Here is a 17,205-nt window from a genome sequence, read left to right as displayed (position 1 = left end):
AATTGTTCCTTTGAAATAACAAGAACACAAGTGTATACACATACATGTGCACACATGTACTTGTTTTGCAAATAAGAATTTTCATGATGTGTAATTCTTAAATATCTGGGCAAGGTATCTTGAAGTAAACAGATCACTCTTGCTTCATACTGTTTTAGAATTACTATATTTGTATGTAATTCTTTGGATCTTTGTTATTTCAATTCTATACACTTCCAAGGTCAGCAATAAAGTATAGAATGAAAGGTAGTGAGGAGCAGAATCAAGTTATATAATTTCTGTCAGCTCCAAGAGCATCAATTTCATATTTGAATGCACTGATTTGTCATTTGAAAACAGCCTCCCAGAGTCTGCGTGTAATCTACTACCATTCAACACAGTTAAGATTTGTTTGCTGAAATGGATTTTACTTTATTAATTTTTTGTGTTGCCAGATGAAGTGAAAGAGCAAGTTTGAAATAATTTGGAATAGTTGAAAGGCAAATCAGATAATTAGGATAGATCCGTTATTTAGCAGCATACTTTTAGAACTTCTAGAAGACAAACTATCTGCAGCTGTGCGTAATATTTAAGGCATTGTGTCTCTTGGCTCTCTCCAGAAAGCTCTACATCCAAATTTCCATTTTGCCTTGCACTTTACAGGCTTGCATAAACTCTGGTCAACTAAAAACCAAATAATTTAAAATTATATTTTATGAAATAAAGCAAAAGTGCTTGTAGTCTTTTTTGTTTTGTTTAGGTTTTTCTTTTCTTTTCTTTTTTTTTTTTTTTTTTTACTATTGTTCCTTTCACTAGTTTTCCAAACTTTGGGTAATCTTCCTTAGTCAAAGTCTTTTATTATTCAATTATGATGTATATCACTTGATAAGTGGTTTAATAATCAAAATATTAAATTTCTGTTTATTTGGAAACTGAGATTTATGAATAATGTCTTTAGGTCAAGGAAAGAGGAAGTGGTAATAGTCAAATGCAAGCGACTTTGTCTTGATCACTCTAAACAAACAAATTAAAATATGGCTTTAATATTTCCTTTGGAAAATCTAGCTGGTTTAACACAAAAAAAATTCAGAAACAAATAATATACAGATGATTAAAATATTTAAAAATCCAACAAATTGTTATCAGACAAAGGGAGATTAGCTGGAGAGCGGTAAGTGGAAAAGGGCAAATAAATATAATAAAGTTTTCATTCCTGGGACACGAATCATGAAAACTGGAATATAAATGAAAAAATCACAAAATAAAAAAAAAATTGAATTAATACCAGCCTGCACTCAAAAATACAGAGTGAACTTTTAAAACTTGTAAAAGATATTTTGGTTAATTTTGATTATTGTCCAAATATATTTTAATATATTTTAATTACTAGAAACAACCTCTTTAGAAATAGAATAAAAGTGTCTAAGATAAAGAAATTTTGTTTTTTCTCTTAAATTTTAAACCTTGTCATTGTTGGCAGTGTTAGCAGATGTCTGCAGCTGTAAATAATTTGAATTCCAAAAGTCATAGACATGAGAGTGAGTGAAATACTAGCAACAGTGGAGGAGAGCCAGGGAAAGAGAGAAGGTTAATTTGATATGCCCTGAAGAATCCAAGAAGTCATTTCATTTCGTAAGTGGTTAAAAGAAGATAAAGGTTATCCAAAATAAAGGATTTAAAAGTAATCATCTATATTTCAATTAATTGATATTTTTATTCAGCTAATCTACTGAAATTTCTGAAATTTTAAGGATTAAAATTCCTTGCCCTATAACATCAATGATAAATATAGCATATTGTAAACTAATGCTGAAAAATGATTTTAGCAGCTGCGGTCAACACAGTGTTGTTTCTTAAAACAGAACACATTTTTCCTCTTTAAAAACAGTAATATTTTCCCACAAGTATATGAAGTGTAAAGCTCATTATATATGGACTGTGGTTAAAGGCAAGGAATTTTTTGTTAAGTGACAGGAATTGAATCCAGGCCCTCACACGTGCTAAACAAATGTTTCACTTCTGCGCTAACTGTACCCCAAACCAAAAGGTGGAAATTTTAATAGTTATAAAATTTATTCAGTTTTACATGATAAATATTTGAAATATCTGGATGTCTGTTAGTATTAAAGCAGTTGAATGAACAAAAAATAAAACTAATGATCTAATTTTTGTATAAGCACAACACATGGGTGTGAGTAAATATACCCTTCCTGTATCTGTCAGTGTTAACTAGAGAAACAGGTATAACACAAGATATACAAATATATAAGAATAAACAAGCGGCCATGCACAGAGTCAGATGTGGAAAACTGTAGAGGGTTTGTCTGCACATTGGAGGCCACAAGGTTGAGAAAAGGCTCGCAGCTCATTGCAGTGTCCTGCGACAGTCCGTATCCGGGGCCAATCGGTTTGTGAGGGAGGCTGAAAAATCTGCAGCAAGCTGAAGAAAGTAAACTGGAAGCTAAAGAGGCTACCCTGGTTGCAAGGAGATGAAGTCGAAACTGAAGGCAAAGACTGGAGTTCCTCCAAAAAACAGAAGCACATGCAGCCTTCACTTCCCCTTCATACCATCCAGTCTACATGCCACCCAGAGTTGATCCTCCATCTCCAGGGTGTGGAATTGCTGATCTAATTTAGTTGAACTTGTGTTATTCAAGTTGACACAAGCAATCAACTATCACACCCTCAAATATTCGTTTCTTTCCTTTATGAAGAAAAAAGATCCAATAAAACACCATCTATTTTCATTTAGTCAAATACTGTACTTACCAGCTCAGTCATAAATTTTGTCTCAAACTGAAATTTGCTCATACTTAAGAGAAAATAGGTTCTAAATACTGCTTTTATTCTTTAAATGTTAGCTGTTACTTATTAGAATGTCAAACATATGATTTTTAATTAAACTTTATATATTAAGAAAGACTAAAACATAATAAATCTGACAAAATTAAATAAGTGATTTAACATCCTCCAGCAGACATTGAGAATATTATTTTTATTGATTAAATTTTTATTTTAATTCAAGTAAGTTTGGAAAATTATATTTGGACATGATGTTTTGGGTGTTATGTGTAATCTTTGCTAATAAATTTATCATTATCCCTAGGCCTTTCGTTAATAAAGCTGGAATATATATATTCCTATATAATTATGAAAAATATATAAATATATATTTAAAATATATATTCAGCAAATAGGAATATATATATAGAAATACATATATATAACTAATACATCTTTATATAGAAATTCTATATATAGAATATGGATATTCTAATAGCTATTTTAATATATATTGGATATTCTAATCTATAGATACTCTATTATATATATTATATATTCTAACATATACACATATATATATGATCTGTATATGTGTGTATTTATGTGTATCTACATAAATACTTATGTAGCTGCATATTTATAATTATACACATTTTTATAAAATATACAGTGTATTCTCTTTGATACTTCTATTCAAATCAGGACTAGGTTTCTACTCCTTGAGTTTTTCAGTACCTCTTTTCTTTGTGTTGCAAACACTCATTCTAGGAGATACTAGGAATGACAGTGCATAAAATATATTAAATATATAATATATACATATTTTATATATACATGTATTCATATCGTGTTCATAAATAAATTATACTTTCTCTTCTACTTTTTGCTGTTTTCACTTTATATTCTAGTTATCATTTTAATGTTATATACAGACATATCCTTGTTTCTCTTTACAACTGAACATAAATTTGTTGTATTGATATACAAGTATTTATACTTCTTTACTATTGAAAGATATTTATGTTAGGTTCAATCTCTCCTATTGCAATAACTTTCAAATAATGATCTTATTAAATATCCTTTTATATATTCACTAACTTATCTTTGGTTGGTGAAAAATGTATGTTTGGTATATATTTCTAAAAATGGCACTGTTACTTTTTGAAAAATTAAAAAATGTCTAAATTTTGGTATAGAGGGAAAATGTCTTTCATAATTTGTGATCATTTTAAATTGATTATTTAGAATTAGATTTTGATAAAATCTATGCATTGCATTTGGTTAGTATTTTAAGTCATTTTATCTATAAATTATTCTTTTCCTTTGATATTTTTTAAACAAGTATACAATTATTTTCTTTATAACCTGAATAATATATCCAGAGGCTTGATCTGACATAGGTTGTTTATTTATTTATTATTTGGGAAGAGTGCTATATAGAAGGATTGGGTCCCTGCAGCAGTAGAATATACAGTGATTATTGATGTCAACACTAAAGTTATAGCTATTTGGATTCCAGCTCTATGTAAGTGTCCATGTGATCAGAGGCCCAGTTCATCATGGTGCCTTTTTTCCTTCTCTCCTGTTCCCTATGTCATCCTCAACATGGTGGATCAATTCTGAAGCAAATATCTTCACAATGAAAGTGGACTTTAGTATTTTTTTTCTGCCTTTTCTAACTTTCATATCATGTGTGGGTTAACATTTCTTATGCCTTTTTTTTTTACAGACCTGTTTAAAGCTTTTTGATAGGAAGATCTGAAGAATACTATCGTGTCAGAAAAAGCATTATTTTGTGATATATAAAATTTTAAATTAGACATAATGATAAAATACCCAAATAAAGAACTCAGTCCTACTTTCCTCAAATAAAATAACTTAAAGAGTAACTCTAAGAGTTTCTTGTCTGGAAACAAACAAAAAGGCAAACACTAAAAATAGTTTTCTAAATACAGCATAATTAAAATAGTTATTGCAAATTTTTGATTCTAAAGGGACAAAATAAAAAATAATACGTAGAATCTATGCCCACATAGTCATTTGTGAGCACTTCATGAGGAGGCTCTTGGGGACCAGGAAGGTCCATTCACAACCACCCACCATCTCTGAGGCTCTCAGAGGTCAGGAATCAGTTAATGAAACTGAAACTGTAATTAGAACCTTACTAACAAAGAAAAGCCTAGGTCTTATTGGATTCACTGTGGAATTCTACAAGAAATTTAGGGAAGACAGTGCCAACACTCTTCAAACTTTTCAATGAACTTGAAAGTGAAGCAATTCTCCCTAACTCATTCCTGGAAACAAGTATTACCCTGATATCAAAACCAGAGAAAGACACAATCAAAAAAGAGAACTACAGGCCAATCTCCCTAATGAATATAGATGCAAAAATCCTCAATAAAATACTGGAAAACAGAATGCAACAAATCATAAAGAAGATTATATACCACAACCAAGTGGAATTCATCCCAAGAGTGCAAGGGTGGTTCAACAAATGCAAATCAATAAACATAATACACCATATCAATACCATCAAAGGCAAGAGTCACATGATCATCTCAATAGATGCAGAATGGTACAGTTCAATACTCATTATTGATTAAAAACTCTACAGAAAACTGAAATAGTTTTCACTTCAATCTGTTAAAACCATATATGATAAACCAACATCCAAAATCTTACTAAATGGGTGAAAGTGTAAAGCTTTCAATGTAAAATCAGAAACAAGACAAGGATGTACAATATCACCACTCCTATTCAATATAATTCTAGAAACTTTATCCAGATCAAGTAAACAAGAGAGATAAATAAAAGGTATAAGTAGAAGAAAGGAATAAGTTAAATTATTTTAATTTGCAGATGACATGAAACTCTATGTAGAAGACCCCCCAAAACTCCACTGAAAGACTTCAGGTCTAATAACCAAATTCGGTAATGTAGGAGGGTATCAATTCAACAGTCAAAAAACAATAGCATTCCTCACATAAACAACAAACTCACTGAGAGAGAAAAAAGGGAAATCACCCCTTCACAACAGCACCCAAAAAAAGGAAGTACTTGGAAATCAATCTAATAAAGGAAGTAAAAGATTTGTATGTTGAAAATTACATTCCTCTGAAAAAAGAAATCAAAGACTTCAGAAAATGGAACAATATTCTTTGTTCATAGATAGAAAGAACGAATGTTGTAAAAATGGTCATATCTCAAAACTATTATACAGATTTAATGCAGTCCCAATCATAATACCATTAGCATACATCACAGATCTAGAAAAATCATTTCTAAAATTCATCTGGAATCAGAAGAATCTTAGAATGGCAAAGGCAGTTCTGGACAACACAGGCAAAGCCTCTCAATCCCTGACTTGAAATTATTCTGTAAATCTACTGTGATAAAATCAGCATGGTACTGTAAAAGCAAAAACAACAACAACAAAACCGGACCTGTAGATCAATAGAATAGGTTAAAAACTACAGCCACAGCTACAAACACACTCAGCCACTTTGTCTTTGACAAAGGGACCAAACAAATTCACTGGAAAAAAGGCGGTGTCTTTAATAAGTGGTGCTTGAAAAACCGGCTTTCCATATTCTGAAAACTAAAACTAGACCCGTATCTACCAAAAGACACTAAAGTCAAAATGAATCAAAAGTCTAAATACTAAAAGAGAAAAATCTGCTGAAAGACAAAGTAGGTGGAAATCTCAAAGACAGAGTGGTAGGCGGAGAGTTCATGAAAAAAAAAATCAAACTACATGGGAAATATTTTCTAGAATCAACAAAGAGGATTTTATCTTTTTAAAAAGTTCTTGCATGTCAAAAGAAATCTGCAGCAGATTGAAAGCGAATTACACAAATTGGGAAAAAAATCATAGCCAGTTCTTCCTCAGACAGAGGACTTTTATCTAGAACATATAAATAATTTAAAAAGATCAGGCCCCCAAAATTCAAAGGCCCAATCCAGAAATGGACATCTGAGATGAATACACACTTCTTTTATGAAGAAATACGAATAGCAAATAAATATATGAAAAAATGTTCAGTGTCATTGGTCATTAGAGAAATGCATATTAAACCAGTGCTGAGATTTCATTTCACTCCTGAAAGAATGGTCAAGATCAAGAAATCAACCAATAACAAATGCTGGAGGGACTTTGGGGAAAAAAGAATTCTTCTCCACTGTTGGGGGGATTGTAGACTGGTGCAAATACTGTGGAAACCAAAAAGCTAGGATTAAAAGTCCCATTTGACCTAGGTATCTCACTTCTGGGCATTTTCTCAGAAAAAACTGACAATATCATAACACAGTGATATAAGTGAATCCATGTTTATAGCAGAACAATTTGTAAGAGTTAAATCTTGAAAACAACCCAAATGCCCATCAACAGAGGAATGAATAAAAAAGATATGGTATTTTTATACAATGGAGTTTTCCTAGTATAAGACACTTAAAGAGTAAATAAGATCCCAAATAGATACTGTGAAAGAGTAAGAAACCACTCAAAGATGAAAAATAACTGGGATAGGGCAAAGGAGAAAAGAAGGAAGAGAAAAGGAAAATTTTGTAAATTTGTTTATATATACATAGCATAGTTAAAATGATTTTACTACTAATTCTATTCTTAGAAAAGAACAGTTAATGCTCATATGGTTAGATTAATTTTGCATATTTATATTTGGTAATCTAAACAACTCTTTTGAAGACAATATGCAATATTACAAACATTATTAAATTCTTATCATCTTGTTTTGAAAGCCTAAATTATAATTGTTTTGGGTTTTTTGTTGTTCCTATAGTTGTTATTTGTATAACTCTTTGTCATGGTTTATGTTTGTGGCCCCCAGGCCTCACGAATTTGAATTGTGCATTTGTTAAACGTTCATTGTCTAGTGCTTAGGTTGATGGTGTCAGTGCTCCACCCACATAGGGGTGGAGCCAGGATGTGATGTAATGGCAGGAAGAAGGTGTGTCTTGCTCTTTCCTGGTTCCTGCTTGCTCTTTGCAGCCTTCCATGAACTGCAGCCCAGGCATGCCCACCTACCTTGGAGCCAACTGAGTGTGGACTGAAACCTCCAAAAACTGTAGGAAATAAACCTTTCCTTTTCCAACTTGGGCTTCAGGTATTTTGTCTCAGCAATGAGTAAAAAGTAACTAAGACAGAATTTGGTACCAAGGAGTGGGGTCGTTTGCTGTGACTATACCTGAATGTTGTGGCCTAGTTCTAACCAATGTGCCTCCTTCCTGTTCTGTATGAACCATTTCAATAGAGATTAAAATTCCATTTCCAGTAAAGACTTAAGTTTCAGCTCCTTGTAAATCCCTCTAACCCCCTTCTACATGCTTCTGCAAGGTGTGCTGTTCCGAGAACCACAGAGAGCACTGGAATGTACCAAGAATGTTATCTGAAATAGGTTGATAGCTTTGTGGTTTTTAGCTTTATTTTAAAGCTATTTTAAAGCCTATCTGTAATCAAATGTACTGTTCCTTAAGAATGTTTAACCACAGGGAAATTACAGGAGATACAAAGAAGCCCAGATGCTATCAAACTGTGTCAAAGTTCGCAACATTCCTGTGGTTTTTTGGCTTTAAAAACCCAACCCTTTAGCTGTAAGGCATGCAGTCTTCCATATTGACCCCCGGAGGCTGTATCACCAGGCCTGGGCTAAAATAAAGCTTTTGTTCCCTAAATTTTTATTTCCAGCTTCCTTGGATTTTATCTCAGGGTCTGAGCTATCACACTAACCATGTTTTTTGAGAGGCTTTGGAAATGGCATGTGAGCCGAGTTTGGAAAGTTTCAGACATGTTGCCTAGATGCATAGAGCTGGAGCAGCTTAGGCTGTTCTGTAGAGGAGATTCTGGTCAGAACTCAGGAGACCAGAAGGCTTTCACCTCATGGAAAAGACCAGGCTTGGGAGGTTTCTGCTGGAAAGAAAAACTGCATTGGTTGTTGGACTCCCCATGATTTGGGTTATGGCTTGGCAGAAAGTTTGTCTGCATTTTGTTCATGCCCAGAGACTCTGCCCGAGACTGAGACAAAGGGCCATGGACTGATTAATCTTGAAAAAGAAATTAAAAAGCAATCGAACATTGAGGCTGTGGCATGGTTATTTTTGGGGGGTTTTAGCCACCTTTATGTTGCAAATCAAGAGCAAAGAGCCTAGCAGGATAATTTGCAATACTGTGAGTTTGGCCAGAAGAAAAATTCCAGTAAGGCTGTGGATTGTAAAGACAGAGTTGAGATTTTGATTCCTGAGAAGAAACAGAGAGATAAGAAAGATGGCCCTGCAGCATCCCAGGAAGTGGGTCCCCACCCTAGGCAGCCTCACTGCAAAGGTGAAAGAATTCGCCTTGAGTGTGGACTGAAACCTCCAAAAACTGTAAGAAGTAAACCTTTCCTTTCCCAACTTGGGCTTCAGGTATTTTGTCTCAGCAATGAGTAAAAGGTAACTAACACACTCTTTCTTTCTTTCTTTTTTTTTTTTTTTTAAGTATGTTATTCTCCATTTAAAATAAAATTTAAAAAATTTTAAAAATCATATTTACCTAGCATATTGTAGTGAGACAATTGAAAATTGTTCTTTGATCTTTCAGAGGAAGATTTTTATTATTGAGGTATCGCTTGTTGACAAGGTAGATGCTGTAGATTAGAAACTAGCTTGGAAATGATAAGATTTGTGTGAGGATGTTAATTAGAACACTGACCCATAAATTTACATGTGAAGTAGCATTTTCATATCAAAAAATGAGAGGCACAACCCAAAACTAACACCTCCTATCTAATGGTAGACTAAAAGCTTCTTATGATAATTTGATGTACTTGAAAATTTTGAAGTTAGTAGGTTTTTTCTTCTTCATGTGTCTGTCTTCAAATATTTTAAATTAATGACAACATTACAGGTTGCTAGGTCTTTACTTTCCAGAATTTTCTAAGACTCATCATTTTCTTTTTATCAACTCCTTTCTTCGTTTGAGTTTATGTTGAATATCTTTTGGTAGAAATGTCATTACCAGGAATGCATTTTTAACTCCTGATACATTTTTATTTAAAATTGAGCAGCTTTCACCAAGTGATACAAGTAAAGTACCAAATTTTAGTGTCATATTTCAACAGATATTATTGACTGAAAGCACATCAGGATTTGGGCTATTAAGAAAAATCTTTCAAAAAGATTAATAAACAAACATCTAAGCGAAGACCAAATTATAGTGATGTGAGAAACCTCCTCAAAATGCACTCAATTTTTATGTTAGAAATCCAAGGCCCTGATGCATAACCAATGGAGTAAATTATCTGCTTATTAAGTATTTATTGAAAATAAAATTCTTATCCAGCTAATATGATAGAAACTAGGGGTAAAAGGCTAAATGGGGTACAAGAAGTACTCTGTAGAAATTCAGAGAATTGGGTAAATATGCCTATGAAGAAAGAGTCATGATTTCTGGTTGAAATGATTTTTAGTTACAATAAACTGATGAGTAAGAAGAAACCTTAAAGAAATAGCAAAACAAAAACTTAGAATGTCCATAAGAAAGATAGTTGGGTATGTAAAAGATGAATCCTTAGCGCTTGACATTTCCTAAGTTTGGTAAATGTTAATCTAATAGTAAGATTTGCACACACACGTGCTATTGTTAATGCCATAGACATTCAGAGCCCCTGACTGCCATCTGCAGAAGCTTTCCCACAAGTTTGCCAAGTCTTCCTACTTTGTCTTCATCGCTCAGTACTTCAGAAAACAAAACAAATACCAAAGAATTACTCTGGCAGTGTAGCGGGAGACTGACACATAGTGTTCATCAGAAAAGTATTCAAAGAGACTATCACAATAGAAAATCAGGTAGGAGCATGCTCTGGGAATTATGTCTTTTCCATAAAGCATTAGGTTGAATTTCTTAAATAAACTGAAAAATGTGAAGAAAATAGTAGATATTTATATTTCAGAAACTCATCTTTCCTAAATTTGAATTTTCATAGAATTTCAATAATATGTCACATATTGACATAATAATGCAAATTAATATAATTTGTACAGGAGTATATTAGCATTATGGATTCATGTTGAAATAGTTTTTGATTGTTAATCAAATAGTTTTTGATTGTTAAGTAATGTTTGAAAACTACTAAAGAAATAAAATACTCAATGAGGAAAAGGAAAAAAGATAGGATTCACAAAGATTAAGTGATGTTAGTAATTCTCTAGGGTCTTCCTAATTATTATAAGAAAATCTGATAGCTTATGGAAAATTTCCATCTCACAAACTGTTTTTTTTAAAATTAAATAATTTATTGAGCTCTAATTTGCATGCCATGCAATAGTTAATTAAAATGTACAATTTAATTGCTTCAGTTTAATCAGAGTTCTGTAAACATCATAATCTGTTTTAGAGCTGTTTTAATCAATCAATGTGACATAAAATTTGGAAACAACCTTTTCTCATTAATAATCATTTTTCATTTCATTTCACATTAACCATAGACAAATAGTTTTCTTTCTGTCTTTGTGTAATTTTCTATTCTGGACACATCATATAATTTCATATAAGTGAAAACTTAAAAAATATTTTGTCTTTTTTGACTGGCCTCTTTTACTTATGTTTTTGAGTATCTTTCATGATGTAGTGTAACTATTACTTAACTTTTACTATTGAATAGTATTTCACTGTATGAATATGGCACAGTTTATTTATTGACTCTTTGATTGATGGACATTAGATTATTTCTATTTTCAGCCTTTGGTGATAAAAATGTTCTGTAAACATCTGTGTGCAAGTTTATATGTGAATGTAGATTTTTATAAAGTTTTAATGTGTATTTTAGTATTTTGAGAAACTGCCAGATTGTTTTCCAAAAATGCTATATGTTATTTTATGTTCCTATTAGTAATATAAATTTAATTTCTTTTGCATCATTTTCAACACATTATATGTATTTTTATTATAACCACTGTAGTAGGTATACTGTATTTCCTTATTTTTTCTTCCATTTACATTTTCTAATAACAAATGATATGTGTCTTTGTGTGCATGTTAGCTGTATATGCATCTGTATTGGACAGTTCCAGTAGTCATGAAAACCATCAGAATTCAAGACTACAAATTTTTCAATGGTTGGGGGCACCATAGTTCCTTACTCAATTGCTGATGTTCTTTGGATCAGAAACATTTTATGTGCACTTAAAATGGTCAGTCTTGCCACAGATGTGTTAATTTTTCCACTCTCTGTCACAGTGTGATTTCTAGAGACCTGCATTAGTGTAGACAATGACCTAACAATCTAGACCAAGTCAGGTGATCAGGAGGTGGGTGGCACCTTCAAGACTTGCTAAGACATCATTCTGCAAAAGTGAAGGAACAATCCTACCACATTAGTAAGCTTTAGCTGAAAAGGGAAACATATTTGGATTAATGTATTTTGGAACCAATAAGTTTAGCAAAGCATAATTTATCTTTCTAAGTAATATCTGGTAAGTAATTAGTCCTGAAAGTTATAAAACACCTTACTTATTTAACTCATCACAGATGGAATGGGTGATAGTCTCCTTTATGCTTATGTTTTATGGTATATTTAAAATTAAACTCTATAGTGTATATAATGTTATCCTTTGACAAAAGCATATTTAAATTTGCAGAAAATTAAAGCATAATGAGTGGGTGGGTTTAAAAATTTGGATATATAATTTTTCCTCACTGAAGTAAAGATTCTTTATCTGTAAAATAACAGTTCTATTCTATTACTTGTTTTTCTAAGTGATCCATGGGTCCTGGGGTGTCTGTGGATGACTTACAAGGTTCATTGTTAGCGTAATTTACACATGTGGAAAGTTTCCAAGTTGGCCAGGAATCCAAGGCTTTAGTGGGAGAAGTTTCAATTTTGACATAAATGACTTCTGGGTAATATACACTGTTTTGTTTCTTAAAGAAAATATTAAAAAAGAGAAAGTACTCCATTCCCTTCAAAACATTTTGAAATATATGGTAGTCTAAAGATAAAGACAGGGTAATTTTGACCTTATGCTGTCAAAACACTAAAATATTATTTTGTTATTTGGAAATTGACTAGAACTTTTATAAATTTTTACAGAGCAAGATTTGGAAAATGAATAGAGAAAAAATGTATCAAAGATATTTTAGAAGTTTTTGTAATTATATGAATTTTTGATTCCTGCAGATTGAGTGAAGTGATAGTATAAATTAACTTCAAGGTCTTAAGATATAACATACCATAAATAGAATAATAATCATTAAATTATTTTTGAAGATTTCTAGAATCTATACGTAATAGATTGTAAATTCTGAAGCTATCTTTATTATAGCTAATGTATAAACAATTTCCATCATTTAGTCAGGCAATTAAATTTTCTCTGATTTTAAATAATATGAATATAGTTTTTATTTAAATACGTAATTGTAGTTTTGAGTTATACTATGCTGCCAATACCTTATCAGTACAACTGAATTTATAATACAGGCTGATATATCATGTTTTTAAGTTTTTTCCTTTAGAATTATGCATTATATTGCTTATCACCAAAATATTACTATTTTTATTGATTTGATATATTTAAAATTCATGAAGAAAACCAACAGTATAATTTATTTAAAATCAAATTGAATATAGTATTTTATAAATCCTATGCTTAGTAATTTTAAGAGATGACACTTTCCCAATAATGTGACACGTGATCACAAACTATGTTCAATGTTTTAAAATTTCTCACAATAAAGGCATATTGCCATTAATGCCCTTCAAAATATCGATCCCTGTTTCAAACATGCTTATCTCATACCCTTGCCCCTTTCTGGAGCAGTTCGGGAGCCTCTCTCATCAGTGCTTTAAGTCATGCTTTCTTGGGTTGTCTTAATGTCCTAAAGTGATTCAAAATATCAATTTTTCCATGCACTTTGAAGAAAAGCCAGAAGTTGTGTGATGCCAGATTTAGTGAATAAGGTGGATTTTTACTTCACATGAATTTCCACAAACATTTTGATTCAGTTCAAAAATTAAGGCACTCACCACAGTACAGTTACAGACACTCAAAAAGGAGCACTTTGAGAACTGTTTCAGGAACTATATGTATTTGAACTGAGAGGAAGTATTTTGAGGGGGACTAATATTGGTATGTCTTTGACTGTGATGCATTTTTAAATATTTAAACATTCATTGTATTTTAATGAGCATATCCCATGCTTTACAATTAAACCATTATTTATATACATCTTTATAAAAATAATTGTCTACTTATATATATTGTCCTTTCTCAAATTTTTCTCCATTGAAGTTAAGTATATATTTTTTAACAGACAATATATTGAAGTCAGTAACAAAGCTTGATCTCTTAAGAGTTGATTCAAATTTTCTTTGAAGTAGATCATGCTAGTTAGCACTACCATTTTGTTAACTTCTGTGGTCTGTTCAAAACTAGAGTATATGACTGAAAGAAGAAAATCTCACGGTACAAGAAAATGTCATTTTGTTTTAATTCAGAGACTGTAGGGTATTCTTTATTTTTATAAATAAAAGAGATATTAACAAAAGCACAAAACCTTTCTAGAGAGGAAAGAAAACTTATGGTATGTGGGGCAAAATTCATCTATACACATTGGCACAAGGTGGTTTAATGTTGACTCCAACAATATAGTTCTGTCTTGAAAGAGACCATGTAAGTGTTTTATTAAGAGGTTGCAGTTAGAAAATTTGGAATCAAAATATGTTTTCTAAATGAATTTAGTACAATTAATTTTTAAATTTTATTCCACATTTTAAATATGCAAAAAGTTTTAAATTTGGATTTACTTTAGCGTAATAAAAAACACTTTTCATCAGTGTAGTAGATAATGCATTCTTCTGAGAAAATAAAGTGCTTATCCTTATTGGTTTAAGTACATCATGAAGAATGTGTGTGTGTGTGTGTGTGTGTGTGTGTGTGTGTGTGTGTCTTAGAGAGAGAGACAGAGAGTTTTGTATGTGAGAGAAAGAGACAGGGAAGGAGGGAGGCATGCAGGGAGAGGACTTCATGTTTTAGTAAGGCAGGCTTTAAACATCATCTAATTTTGACTATAAATATGGTAAAAGTAAAGCTTGAAATATGGAATCATGTTACCAAGGCCTGAAATTTGGCAACTTGTTAGTAGTGGAGATAAATCATATTTTAATCTCATGGTTCCAATTTTCAGTCACTCTAAACAGTGGATCTTGATTGATAGTGATTTTGTCCCTCAGGGGACATTGGCAGTGTCTGGAAACTTTTGTGCTTGTCACAACTGGATGAGCTACTAGTAAGCAGATAAGCTTCAGAGATCCTGATAAATACTTTCCCATGTACAGAATGACTTCACATAACAAAGTCCAAATGTCCACATTGCTAAGTTTGAGGAATCTTTCCAAAAACTGGAATACATTCTAACAATATTGCTAAAGAAAGAACAGTTAATCATTCACTTCTGTGTTGAGTTTGAGTAAAATTCAATGTCTGAATTTTTAACCCCAATTATGTAAAATGTTATGTTGATTAAAAGTAACTATGTCTCTGTGTCACTTTCTCCTAATTATATATATCCCCCAAATTGTCTAAAATGTTTACAATTTCACAAAGACTGCACTTTAAACATAAGCAATGTATCCTAGTGTCTTTGTCAGCTCCTAAGTGTCGGTGCCAGAACATGACCACAATCATGAAGTTATCATTCAGAGTCGGCAAAAATCAGTGTTATCTTTCATAAAAGTCATATCCACATTTATTTAATGTTGGGTCATAAAACTTTCCTTTAAAATTATTTTGTGGATATTGTAGTTAGGCTGACATAATTACTTTAAAGTAATATTGCACATGATTCATTCAGGTGTTGGGTACCATTGAAAGCATTTATATTCATTATCTCTTAACTCTTGCAATCTCTTTGTAAAGCTGCTGTAACAACCACTCTATAAATGTAGGAACAAAAAGTCAGAGTTATTTGTGTTTGAACACTCAGCTGAGGCTCAATTTTAGGTCTGCTTGGCATCAAGATCTTTCCTTATTTAATTATTTTAGAATTGTGAGTTAGGTTTACTTTTCTTTTCCTCCAACTGACTATATAACAATATAGTTGACTTTTTGTTACAGCTTATATATTTTCACAGAGAATACGTAATGTGTTTATGAAGCACATTGGACATTGAGAGATAATGATTTCTATTTAAAATAATGGCAGGAAGAAAATATCATCTCCAGCAATGCTGCAATAAAAGTTACATATTTTGACTTGATTTAGCTGACTGATGAAAACAGGTAGGGCAAGATAGTTTAATAAATAGTACCTATTATTTAATACTATTTAATAATACCTAAACTAATACCTATTTAAAAAATAGGTAGGAAAAAATAGTTTAATAAAAAGATGGTTTCCTAGCAGGTTTATTTTGATTAGTGAAGGGAACCTTTATAACACACAACTGTACTCTGTGATTTCATGAAAGCATGTTTCTAATCCAAATATGAAGTTACCTAATGTACTGCAGTCATAACCAAAATTGGCTTCCTTAAAAGAAAGATTCACTTATCAACACAGTTGAGAAAGTTGTTTTAAGATAATCCTAAAATATTACTAAAACCATTAAAATTGTAGCAGCAAAATGAAGTACACCTGAATTCAAATCAGAAGCTCCACTAAAAATTCTATTTGAATTATTTTGCTAGCATTTAAAAAATTTATCAATGATAAGCATCTATGAATGATGTCAGTACCACAAACTAATTCCTTCAATTTATAAAAATAGTGAGAAAAGAAAATAGTTGTTAAGAGAAATTTTGAAAACCCAGACACCCAATGCATTAAGGTATGTCTTTTTAATTCATTTCCTTTACAACTAGTGTAATTCCAAGGCATTCTCAATAGTTCTGTTTTCTTTAATAGTTTTATAAAATATCCATTCATCTATCCACTTATCCATTCATGCATTTTTACATTAATTTGCACTATTATTTGTAAAATGTTTGAATATTAATCTTTACTTACTGGGAAAATGTTTGGGGGATACAAATATTTTGGTGTGAAATTGTAAAAAATGGGAGGATGTGAACTAGAGGCAGAGAATTAGATGTGCATTCAGGTTAATAAGTTTAATAAGTTTTTTAGTTTGAAGGGCAAATAGAAGTAAGGTTTCAGCATAGCAAAATGGCCTCTATAGTGAGAAACTGGAGGCATCATGCATTGTTATTTAAGATTAGGATTAACTTTCATCAGAGTATTTCCCACAGCTTAGTCCTGTCATTGGAAAACCATGTCAGAGGGCCATGGAGACTGAAGCTCACAATTGCTGCCAACAGGCCTCAGATCAAAGGGCTGACACCCAGTTTTGTAATATGATTTGTGCACTTGGATAGTTTATAAAATGTGATTTATTTTTTGGTGATCTAATACAAATCAGATTGAACAAATTACATTTTCTATTGTTCCTGTGA

The sequence above is a fragment of the Cavia porcellus genome, unplaced genomic scaffold (assembly GCF_034190915.1).
Source record: "Cavia porcellus strain 051 isolate PalLab524CR breed Dunkin Hartley unplaced genomic scaffold, mCavPor4.1 scaffold_20, whole genome shotgun sequence".
Lineage (NCBI taxonomy): Eukaryota > Metazoa > Chordata > Mammalia > Rodentia > Caviidae > Cavia > Cavia porcellus.
The sequence above is the reverse complement of the archived record's forward strand: the minus strand, read 5'-3'. Positions refer to the sequence as shown.